Here is a 12,587-nt window from a genome sequence, read left to right on the forward strand (position 1 = left end):
GTCGCTCCCTCTCTAGTGGCCTGCCACTGCTCAAGCCTGGCAGGAAAGGTGTGTCAAAGTCTCATGGAAGCCAAAGCACCAGCCAAGCAGGGACCTCCCTTACACATTCCAGTCATAGAAAACCAAACACAGGAGGAACCAGGAGTGCCATCCCCCTTTATGGCACCCAGGTTGGGTGAGTCAGGCTAGCCTTCAAGGATCCTCCTGTTCTTTGTCCCTGTAATGAGTTTACACCACCTCATTTTGCAATGATTGAGACGAGGAAGAGGGATGTAGGGGAGTTTGTCAGGTTACAAAAGCCTTGTCCAAGAGAATCCCAATGCCTTCTATTTTCGTTCTAAATTCTTGACTCACCTGATGCTCATTTCTCTGGCCAGTATCCTGCTTCTTTTTGGAGGTTGGTGCCCAAGTTGTGCACTACTATCATGAAGTTCATTGTCTACATTCAGTGTAATGAGGATTCCAAGGAAACCTGCAAAGATAAACGAACAGATGACTACAATTTAAAGGTGGTAAGGTGCACATAATAGATGTGGCATGGATATGTGTTTATCGCCCTGGATATTTTCCTAGTATTTATCAGTATCTGGATTTTGAAGCTCCTGAAATATAAAGAGAGCATATAGTTGACTTGAGAAAGGTGCATTTTATCCCCATAAAAGTACTGACTTAATTCTTTTCAAGGACACTTAGGACTTTTCTGCTTGTCTTTTCCCTCTATCCTGGTCTGCAACACATTGTTGGCTCTAAAGAAATGGTTAGGAGATTAACCAGGAATGATTATGTAATTCCCCAAACTGATTTTAAAGTACATCTATTCTGAACGATATATCAGGTAATCAAAGGGATTCTAAAAGAGCATTTTTTACACACATTTTTGTGGAAAAGACTCCTTTAACTTTGCTAATCTAATCTATCTTCTTCGCTATAATTGTTTTCAAGATCTGATTTTGCCCCCATAAGTTGAATCGAAAGTAGAAAAGAGGAAAGTTATAGATAAGCAAGGGGAACTTACGAGAGTTTCAATTGTTATGCGACTTGTGTTTGGATTTTCTGAAGTTTACACAATTTCTCTTGTTTTTTTATTGATATACGTGTAAATACTGTTGTTAGCACATAGAAGGGTGTTAGACCTGGCTTTGACAGCGAGTTTATCCCCAGATTTTGTGCTTTATGGCCTTCTGTTTCTAACCTGTTTTTGTTGGTTTTATGACTCTGGGCACTTTACCACTGCTGATCAGTGCATATGCTCTCCCTGTAAAAAGTATTGTTATGGATTAGTGAATCCCTGATTGACATATTCTATTTACTGGGCAGTCCCTAGTACAGTGCAATGTGTGTGCCCAGGGCCTGTAAATCAAATGCTGCTAGTAGGCGTGCATCGCTGATTGTGCCACCCACATAAGCAGTCTGTAAATGTAACTCAGGCCTGTCATCGCAGATCCTGTGGACAGTTTAGGTCTGCCATGTTGACTTGACAAGTGCACCCACTTGCCAGACTCTAACCTTCCCTTTTCTTACTTGTTAGTCACCCCTAAGGTAGGCCTAAGGTACCCCTGTAGGCAGGGTGCAGTTCATGTAAAAGGTAGAGCATGCCCTGGTGTGTGTGGCATGTCCTGATAGTGAAATACTGCCCAGTTTATTTTTTACTATTCCAAGGCTACCTTTTCCCATAGGATAGAATTGGGAGTTTGCTTATAACATCTTATAAACATAACTACCCCTGGGAAAAAGGTAGGAAAATAAAGTTTAGTATGCCTGAACTCAGAATGTTAAAATGCATCTTTTAGTGAAGGTGATTTTTACATTCTGTGTGTGCAAATACCACTTTTAGAAACTAGGTATTTTTTTGCTTAGCCATTCAGTGTGCCTCTGCTAGGATGTGTTTTGACTGTCTGGCTTTGGAGTTACAGAGGTTGGGAATGAGCCGTGAGAGTCTGATGGGTCAGGGCTGGTCTGAATAGCCATGAGGTGCATTTAGAGTAGGTGGGAAGATTTACTTTCACCTGAATGGGGCTAGCCTGCCTGACACAATGCTGTCTCCACCTCCTGCCAGGAAGCAGCACCAGAGAGGACAGACCTGGTTTTGACTGAGCACAGGGCTTCTCTACCACCAGAGAAGAAATGATTTTGCTGTATAAAAAGAGGGGCCCAGACTCCAGACTTTGAGATCACTTCTGAGAAATCAGAGGAACTTTTGCCTAGGAGAAGAGCTGGAGAAACTGTAGAAGAGTGCTTCCCCTTTGCTGTGTACTGTTTGGGGTTGGCTTGCAGTGGCTGTTTCTGCGAAGGAAAGGAGAAGGACTTTGCTGTGTGCCGTATCCCCTGCTTGAAGAAGATCTCCAAGGGCTTGAAGTGGAGTTTGCCCCCTGTCCACAAGGTCTCAGGAACATCAAAGACCTCATCAAGCTTCAGGGCACCGTCTCTGGAACCACTGGTTTCAGTTGGCTGAAGAAGAAAAGGGTAGCCAACTCTGTCACCTAGTCTGTCGCAGGATTCTATGTCCTAAAGGCACCGTAGAGACCATTGGTCCACTGGTGCCCTCCAGGCAAGAATTAACCCTGTGTGGCAGTGCCAGTATTTTGTCACAAGTCTATCATGTTAAGAATTACTGCAAGCATGTAAGTGCCAGTATTTCGCCCTGGGTGTCTCTGTAAGAGAATAATTACCTTCACAGTGTGGCAGGTTCAATGGCACACTTGCAAGCATCACATCACATTCTCACTTTTTTCCGGTTAATCAATCTCATTCTATCACTCACTCTCATTCTCTTACACCCATATCCTCCTCCTTATTCATTCTCACTCACTCACTTTCGTTCACTGTTAATCTCACTCGTTCTCACTCACTCATACCTACTGACACTCAGGCCCATGTTTACTATTGCTTTGCCCAGCACAAAGTGTTACGGTGGGGTTGACTATCCAATGCAAATAAGGATTTGCATTGAATAGTATCCCAAAGTATTTAAGGTTGCTCAAAGCACTGCTATGCGTAACTTTTCGTCAAGGGGGAGTTCCATGGGTGGTGCATGGCTGTTTCCATACAAAAACTCATGAGTTTTGTTTCCACTCCCTATCTACAAACATTGGTAGACAGGAATGATAGCTAAAATCTTATGCCTTCTCAAGGCAGGCATAACAAGAAGAAATGTTTGGATTTCTTCTTGTTTTTTCTACTTTGCATGTTTTGCACCACCGCACCCACTAGATATTACAAATTGTTTCTCTCTCCCATTCATTCAGGGCAGTTAGTAATTCTGGTGCAGTGTTGCATTATCAAAAAATGGTTACACATACAGACACACATGCTCACATATACAAAGACTCTCTTTCCCAGAAAAAATTCTCACCCGCAAGCAGGTGCACCACATACATTTAAAACGACTTTGACTCACCCCTACTGCCACCAAAGGTCCTGTCCCAGCTAAGTGTGCCCCAACTTTTATCACACAGGTAGTGAATAATAGAATATTATTTACAACTAGTATAATGAAAAACAGGCAAAAAGTAAGAAATGCAGAGTCAGGCCTGTAATTTTGCTATTGATATTGACATGAGGCCATGGGTCACAAAGGCAGTGCCAGGGTCAGAAAGGGAATGGCAAGGGTCATAGTTGTGACTCCTGATGACTGATAAATGATTTCCATGAAAACCATGCAGGGTTTGCAATGGAGAGGGCGAGCTAACAAATCAGGGCAGTGTGTCTGACAGCTCCACAGCTATTTGAAATTGAGTCAGGCATAACCAGGCTCAATACGGAATGATATTGTTATACGTCATGTGTATCGACACTGCAGTTAGTGGCCACATTTTGGTCAAAGAACCACATTGATATGAAATTTGCTCTACTACGGGTGTGTTACAATAAGCTGTCACACATTGATGGAAACATATCTGAAGAAAGAAGTTCAGTTTGAATACAAACATGAGTTGCACTAAGTACAACGTGTATGTGAATAAAAGGTGAGATCCATGCCAGGAATGAAGGATGGTCGAATTATATTTATGTAATGGTTTGGAAAGACTTTGCCAGTGTTAATTTGCTTCATATGCATGAAATACTAACTGGATCATAACTCAATTCAGGTTTTGTATGGAGATTTTCAAAACAGGCCTGGGCATCATAAATAACTATTAAAACAACACCAGCTAACAATATAATATTTTTCACAAACCATTAGCATCAATACACGTTTCCCTCTAGTAAAGAAATAACACTTTATATAATTTTTGTATTTTTTATACTGGCTGGGACATTAAAATACCAGTAGTGCCGGTAGAAAAGTATTCAGGTGGCAGCCCTATCTGATTGTAGATTGAATACTCTGCTGTAAATCCACTCTAGTACTGGGTACGTATTGTTCATTATGTGAGTGTGGTAAACAGAGTAAGCTGAGTGTGGTAAACTGAGTCAGCTGAGCACCCCAACATCAAGCCACCTCCCCTTACACTCTCTGCCCTCATGCCGCTGACCTAGAATTGGGTAACCTTCTTTATTCCAGTGAGCAAAATTAATCTCCTACCACTGTTTTAGTCACCTATCTTGCATCACCTCATGACCCCAGGTCTCATGCACTCTATCCAGACCCACACTTAGTACAAACACTTAACAATCAATCAAGCTGGAGAAGGGCACCTACTCATTTAAGATTATATTAACTTCTCCAAAACTCGAGCTAAAACAATATAAACACAATACCCTAGAGAAATTTCCAGACATCCTCTTTGACCTCATCTTCACCCACAACAACACATCTTGGATCAATATCTTCTACAGTAAGCTAAATGTTACATCATCTGCCAACATTCATCATTACTGCAAGCTTAGAATCTCTCCATCCTCTCTATTCAATGGTTCAATCACCATCTTTATCTACAACAATAGCACCTATTCCAAGCTCTACTCAGTATCTCATCACCAGTCCCTTCTGCCTCCCCTCCCAACATTTAAACTGACTGCACTCAAACTTCTTCACATATGCCACCAGAGCTCAATCCACCCTGTTCCCCCAACAACCCTCATACAGTGACTGTGAGTCCTATCACCAAATGGTACGTCCACCCAACTCACTATCCCAACCATACCTCTCATACTCCACTAACTTGTAATCAAGAACTATGAGTCCTATCCCCATCATGATGCTTCCACTCAACCACTCATCAGTTCCAGCTAAAACTCATAATCTACCTGCCCCATCACCTGACATCTCAGGACTACACATTTTGCCTTTCAGACCTCACTTGAACACGGCCACCAAGTCTGATTACAAACAGAATAATTCATTTCATGATACCATACCTTCCCTTATCACATTACACCTATCTTCAGCAAACACTCCAGAGATACCCTCCCCACTCACTGATTACCTGGAGTGAGCTTTAACTTCTGCTCTTGCGGAGATTTGCCCACTCATCCTACCAAACCTCTACTGCAAGCCCTCTCCCTCAGCCACACTCCCGGAATAGGAACTAGATCTCCACTTGTATCTTCAAGTTAGATGTCACAATATCCCACCTAAGCTGCAGAATGTATTCTCCCCTAGACTCCCTACCCCAGTTGAGATCACATCATCCTTTGTGACCAATACCAAGGAGCAATCTCCTATCCTGACCCAAGAGAATCATTCCCAAAGCAAATGAATATTGACAATCTGCTTGCCTGCTACAGCTTCCCTTTATCATCCTCCTCCTGCACTTTCTCAACTTCCTCTTCTTCAAACGATAAAAACCAATACACTATTCTGACTATTTTATAAACTAGAAATAAACATCAGCCCCATGCACATTAGGTAATGCCTAAACAACAGACACATGCAACACAGGCACTAACTCACAGGAATGTTATGCCTATAACGACTGCATCTCCTCTGGACGCTGCATGCTTCTTAACTGTAGATTAGAAAGGAAGTACAAGCTGGAAATCTATGAAACTATCTCTCACTATAATCTTAACCTACTAATGCTTACTAAGACTTAATTCAATGACACATTACACAACATAATGGACCTTCTACTTCCTCCAAACTACTCCATCGTCAGAAATTATTGTGTTTAGAGAGCAGGAGGAGGTAATCCTGCCATCTTGTGAGACTCCTTCCAATCCAAGGAGCCACCCAACTGCTCTTTCTCTGCATTTCAATACTTACATATAGTTCTACAAACACAACACGACCTACCTCTCAGATTAAATGCCATCTATCATCCATAAAGTGACATATGGCTTTTATTGAGGAATGCATCAATCTCACACATAATCTATCAATGTCAAGTGCGAAAGTGGCCTTTTTGAGAGACTTCAATCTACACTGGGTAATTAATGAGGACTCAACAGTCAACTATCTAGCCTCCTTTCTTACTGGGAATGATCTGATCCAACATTTTTTAAACTAACACACATCAAAGGAGACATTTTCACTTAATAATCTCAAAAGACAACCTACTCAATTGGTCTGATCATTTTCGAATCCCTATCTCTTGGCAACTATCACACTCAGTAACCATGTACCCCAAACAAATTAAGCAACTACTTTGTTTTGTGACACTAAGAACATCGATGTTTGCATTCTCAGCATTAATGCACAGAACATTCTACTAACCATCAGCATAGACCCAAATATCAATGAAGCATCTGCACATTGCTTTACCTGCCTTTTAGATCAGTCATGATGAGGATGCTTTACTCCAGTGCAAAAAGAAAAGACTCAAACCTTTGGCTCACTGGTTAAACAAAGCTTTATATGAAGAAAGAAGAGCCCTGAGAACTCTGGTAAAAATTCAGACAATCAAACTCCACCTTTAACCTCACATATCTCCACAACACAAGATCACTCCACAAAAAGCATATTTTCTATGAAAAATTAAAAATCACTCATTGACTCAGCCAAAAACTGACCAAAACTACTCTATGATCTAGTCAAAGCTGCCAATTCTACCTCTATGTCCATGGCCACCACAAATGTGGACCCAATCTTGAAGGCAGAGGAATTTGTACAATTGTGTGACACCAAACCAAAATTACTTCTGTTTCGAGAAGAAAGCCCTTGTCTCTTTACTCTGTGCAAATCCAAGAACATCTGGCAACTATCTGACAAAAACAGAGAGGAAGGATTACTGAAGACTATCATGAAAACAAAACCATCAACCCACTTTATGGACCCTATCTGAGGTACCTTTACACACACATGCTCCCTTACTGGGCAAAACTGCCCAGTGTGGATCTATCACTTAGTCAAGGAATATGTTCTGACTGCCTAAAGACATGGATAACTTACTGGTCGTGTTAAGAAGCTACAAGAAGGACATGCAAGTAGCATTCTAAAGAGCTTCAGCAGCAGCTGATGAAGTTTAATTAAACTCCCATAAAGTTATACGTAGAATCATAACCTATGAACCTGTTGATTACATCAAATAATGACGAAGATGGGTAAGTGATATTAACTTACCCAATGTGTCAAAGCAATCTATCACGTTATCGCTATGACTAAGGTCCTGATGAAAGTCCACTGATCTTTAGAGACATCCATGGACAGAAACATGTCGACCACTGAAATCATCATTATATAGGTGCGGTGGACCATTCACACATCCACCCGAGGACCAAACACTGCTTTTAATCTTACCCCATCCTGACGAATAAAACAAGAGTACAGTATAGGAGGTACTTTTAATTTATCTCTTTTTTCTGCTAACACTATTGAAATCACAACCACCAAAGAACCAGATGGTCTCCCTCCAGGTGAATGCCACAAGAACGGGAATCTCAGGCGAAAAAGGACCCAATTATAAAACCAATCACCTAACCTACTCAAGCGGAGAACCAAGATGTACTGCTGCCCATGGGTTAGAGTGTTTGAGGGCCTTTGTACAACACTTATAGAACCTATTTTTTCACAATATGTGTTTCATTCTCTTTTGATTATGAACTAAAGACAAGTCAAGTCATCCCAATTCTCAAAGAAATACGTGTCTCCACCCTCCCATTCCATTCCTTGCAAAAACATTGATAGATGCATCGTTGATTAACTTACCCATCACATCAGAGACACCAGCCTTCGGGATGAATACCAATCTGGCTTCAGTCAAGGCTGCAGCACCAAAAACTGCTTTGCTGCAGGTAGTTGATGATACACTCAGAGACCTAGACTAAGGCAACTCCACCTCTTCATTCTTCTAGACCTATTAGCAGCTTATGATACAGTCAACCATTCTATGTTCCTTGATGCACCAAAAAATGAATGGGCATTAATAGCACTGTCTTTAAATAGTGTGATTCATTCCTCACAGCCAAGTTCAAGGGTTAAAAATTGACAATTGTTTCTCATCACCACTTTAGAACAAAGAGTGCCACAGGGATTCATTCTGGCTCTGAACTTATTCACTATCTATATTGAGCTCTTGAAGTCGTATTAAAAAATCTTATACCCAACTATTCTTAAATGTCGGGGGGCGTGGCTACGCAGGCGAACGAAATGGCCGCCTGAATGTAGAGCTCCGCCGGGCGAGAGAGGAACGGGGCCGTTCGCATGAGATCCGGCACTGCGAGGGGGTCGAAATATGCCTACAACTGACCCCTAACGCCACCTGATGCAGCCTGCCTAGTCTGGAGGAAGGGGGATGGAGTAGACGGGCGGAACAGCTGAGGTTGTGCTGAGGCCGCCTGTGCCTCGCGGGCCGTTACGTTGCAGCGCCGGAGCGCCTGGTGAGTCTGCTTGATTGCCTCCTCGTTGTCCCCTTCGGCCTTGGGGTCGCCGTTGTGCTCTCCCGGGTCCGCTGCTCGGCCCCGGTGGTGTCCGTTGTTGGAGGCGCGGCCCCTCGGTCCGCGACCGGCACTTGCGGCCTGGTCCGGCATTGGGAGCCGGGGCCTCGATTTTCGGGGACTGCCCGGGAAGTGCGGCGGCAGGCGGGGGGTGCGGGCGGCGGGCTCCGAGGTTGGGGGGTGATTGGCGGGGGGTGCGGCCGGCGGGCTGCTAGGCGCGCTACGGTCGGCCACGCTTCGCTGCACACGGTGGGGGCCCGTCACCTTTGCCCCCACCGGTAACGTGCACCCCAGACCCGCGTCTGTCCCCCTGCAGACCCAGAAATTGCACACTCTCCTGATCTCCTGCTAATGAGGCTGGCCATGAGTTTCGAACGCCTGTGCAAATTCACAAGACCGGCGCTGGCTGCATGACCTGCGTACCTTCGCCCATTTGTGCTGCTGATGCCTCGAGGACCTGCACACCTGGTCCCCACACTACGCCATCATTTGCTACCTGTCCCGGCGGGGCTCTGGACCTGCCGGCTGCTGCTCAGGGATCGCCGCGGCCATCTGCTGGCCCTACCTCCTATGCAGGGCCTCTGACGCTTTGCTCCAGCCGGGTTAATTCCCCGTCGACCTACGTTCCTCTGCCTTGGCGTCTCTGAGGCTCCTGCGGTGCGACTCAGCCCTAGTGCGGGGAAATATCGGGAACCCCTGATCCTCTGTTCCCGACCTGAACGCCCTGCTGTCGGGGTGCCCTGACGCTGTGCTCGACTTTCTGGCTGGTCGCAGTTGTCGTTGGGTCCTGTGACACTGGTGCTTTGCCCGCCATCACTTCCAACATGGTTAAGAAAGATGTTACCCAGAAGAGACTTACCTTCAGTTCGGCGCCCCCCCGTGCATCTGCGGCTTCGCCTGCAGCTGAGGCGGACACCGGGGGCCAGGCGGCGGCGAAGGACACCGCTGGTATGGTCGCTGAGATGATGGGTGAGATGCGGGCTGGATTCAAGGCCTTGGATTCTCGCTTCGATACCCTCGAAAAGAAAATGGCGGACATGGGCGCGACGATTCAGCTGCACGATAGGCGCCTGGACCTGGCGGAATCCAGAGTCTCCGACATCGAGGATGGAGCTGCATCGACGCTGAAGAGGTTGGAACGTGTGGAAAAGATCCTTAAAGACGTCGCAATCAAGAACGAGGATTTAGAAGCGCGCAGTAGGCGCAATAATATCCGAATAATTGGTGTGGCGGAGACGACAGCAACCGGACGCTTTGACACTTTTGTGGAACACCTCCTGATCGAACTTTTTGGCCGAGACACGTTTACAACTGGCTTCGTGGTGGAGCGCGCACACAGATCGCCGGGGCCCCGGCCTAACCCGGGCCTGCCGCCCCGACCCATTATAGCCAGACTCATGAACTTCAGGGATAGAGACGCGGCGCTGAAAGCTGCCAGAGAGACGGGCGAAGTTAGGTGGCAAGGGGACGTGCTCTCTTTCTACCCGGACTTCACAATCATGGTCCAAGATGCGCGCCGCAAGTACACTGGTGTCAAGGCTGCTTTGCGCAAACTGGGGTTACGCTATGGGATGCTGTATCCCGCCAGGCTCAGAGTAGACGTGGATGGCAGGTTTCGCATTTTTGATTCCCCTGCGGAGGCACAGTAATTTTGTCGAGCCTACAAAAACAGAGGGTTGCCTCGAAACTCAGGTGATGCACAACGATCTCCGCCACACACTGACTCGCAGGCTAGTGCTGACCTGTTTACTGAAACCGGACAGGGTTGACTTGTCTCCGCCCCATCTTTTTCATGACAGGCTATTTACCTCAGTATTATGCATCTGACAATGCTGTTATATTTTTTTGTAGTGCTTTACGTAATTGCTGAGAATTGAATGTTGCCCCGATTGTGGTTCTCGCATGGCGGAGCGTCGCCTACCCCCATGGCACGAGCCGTACTGTACTTTTCTCTTATGTTGTCTTTATTTTACAGGTACATTGTTGGACAACTGTTATTGTTTGTTGCTCTTGGTTATTCTCGTGAGGGTGGGAAAAGCCTCCTAGGGCTTAAGGAGTGGCTGGGTGGTGGGTGGTTGGGGTGGGTTCGTTTACGCTTTGGTTCTGTTATTTGTACACACGCACTGTTTTTCTCTTTGGATGATGCCTGTTTTGTGGGAGGGAGGCGGCGGTTTTGCACACACATGTTTTACTATGATTCCATCAGGTTTGAATGGCTAAGATAGGGCAGCAGTCTGGTCCTTCCAGACTTACCTTCATGTCTTGGAATGTCCGGGGTTTAAATGACACGAGGAAGAGACGGCAAGTTCTAAATTACGCAGCGCGACACGGGGTGGATGTATTATTTCTGCAGGAGACACACCTGGCGGGGGCTGACTCTTCCTCCTTTGCAAAAGGCTGGGGCACACACAGATTTTTTTCTAGCTATAGCAGATATGCAAGGGGGGTGGCGATATTGATACATAGACGCGTCCCATTTGTGCACTCGGACAGTCTCTTTGATGTAGATGGCAGGTATGTTGTAGTTACAGGGATACTTTTGGGCTTCAAGATCACCTTTGTTGGAATATATGGCCCCAATTCAGACTCCCCTGCCTTCTTTCAGGGTCTCCAGGATGTTTTGCTGCGATTAGACACTGATATGATGGTACTGGGGGGCGACTTTAACCTGCTGATGAACCCTACCAGGGACAGCACCTCCTCTTCCCCAGACTGTAAGCCCCGCTCACGCGCTGTGCTGGCGGATATGTGCGCGCACTACCCACTGATTGACATTGAGGCCCGTCTGCACTCCAGCACACCCACCTACACCCATCACTCGGGATATCACAACACTAGCACCAGAATAGACTATTGGCTCCTTTCCCCAGGGGTGGCCGGTTGGGTGAGAGACCATTCGACGCTCCCTCGCATGCTGTCTGATCACTCTCCCATTGTATTGACCCTGCTGATCCCCAGGTTGGGAGGGTATGAGAGACAATGGCGCTTTCCTGGCAAGGCGTTATCTGATCCGGTCTTCAAAGAAGACATTCGTACTGCCATAGAGGAGTATTTTGAATTTAACGAGGGCTCGGTGGACATTTGGGCTACATTGTGGGAGGGATTCAAGGCCACTATTAGAGGGGTTTGCATCAACAAACATGTAGGGGCTTTGCGCGAGATCCGTGCCTCCCTGACCCGTATTGAGACGGATATTGCCGCACTGGACGTGGCCACGCTCACTGACACAGACGGTAGGGTAGAGGCGCAAAGACTAGAGCTACTGCAAGAGTTCAGAGACACTGCTGATAGGGAACTGACATATCTCTGCACACAACACTCAGCTAGACAATATGGTGAAGGTGACAGACCGGGCAAGCTCTTGGCCCACTTGCTCCGTCCCCCCCGCCAGGCTTCATACATCTCTGACATGGTAGATGATCTAGGTGTTCGTCATCAGACCACCCCCGCCATTTGCGATGCCTTCCTATCCTACTACAAGGAATTGTACACCTCACATCTGACGACTGACTGTCGCGACCCTGGCCCCTATATCAACGAAATCTCTATGGTGTTCCTAGAGAAACATATGCAGGAATTTCTGGCGATGCCTATCGACCAGGACTGCATTGTGGAAGCCATTGATGCATTAAAGGGCTCCTCGGCGCCGGGTCTGGATGGCTTTTCGGCCGACTTTTATAAGGAGTATGTTATAACGAAGTCAGGGGGCTGACATCTCTTGTAGGTGATAAAAGTAGGTTTATTCAAATAGATGTAAGCAGGTAAATAGTTACAAGAAGATCCTTATTATTATTAGTAGTTTTAGGTTAAAGCCCCACCAGGAGCAAGGT

General features: G+C 46.0%; 1 long non-coding RNA gene across 1 annotated transcript in view; it reads right to left on the reverse strand.

Annotated features, from left to right (window-relative positions):
* LOC144824729 (uncharacterized) overlaps positions 1–12,587 on the reverse strand; it is a 196,376-nt gene that overhangs the window by 36,531 nt on the left and 147,258 nt on the right. Inside the window, exon 2 of the long non-coding RNA XR_013609086.1 lies at positions 355–472. This is a non-coding gene — a long non-coding RNA (uncharacterized LOC144824729). The remainder of the gene's footprint in view (positions 1–354; positions 473–12,587) is intronic.

Source organism: Lissotriton helveticus, chromosome 3_1, assembly GCF_964261635.1.
Source record: "Lissotriton helveticus chromosome 3_1, aLisHel1.1, whole genome shotgun sequence".
Classification (NCBI taxonomy): Eukaryota; Metazoa; Chordata; class Amphibia; order Caudata; family Salamandridae; genus Lissotriton; species Lissotriton helveticus.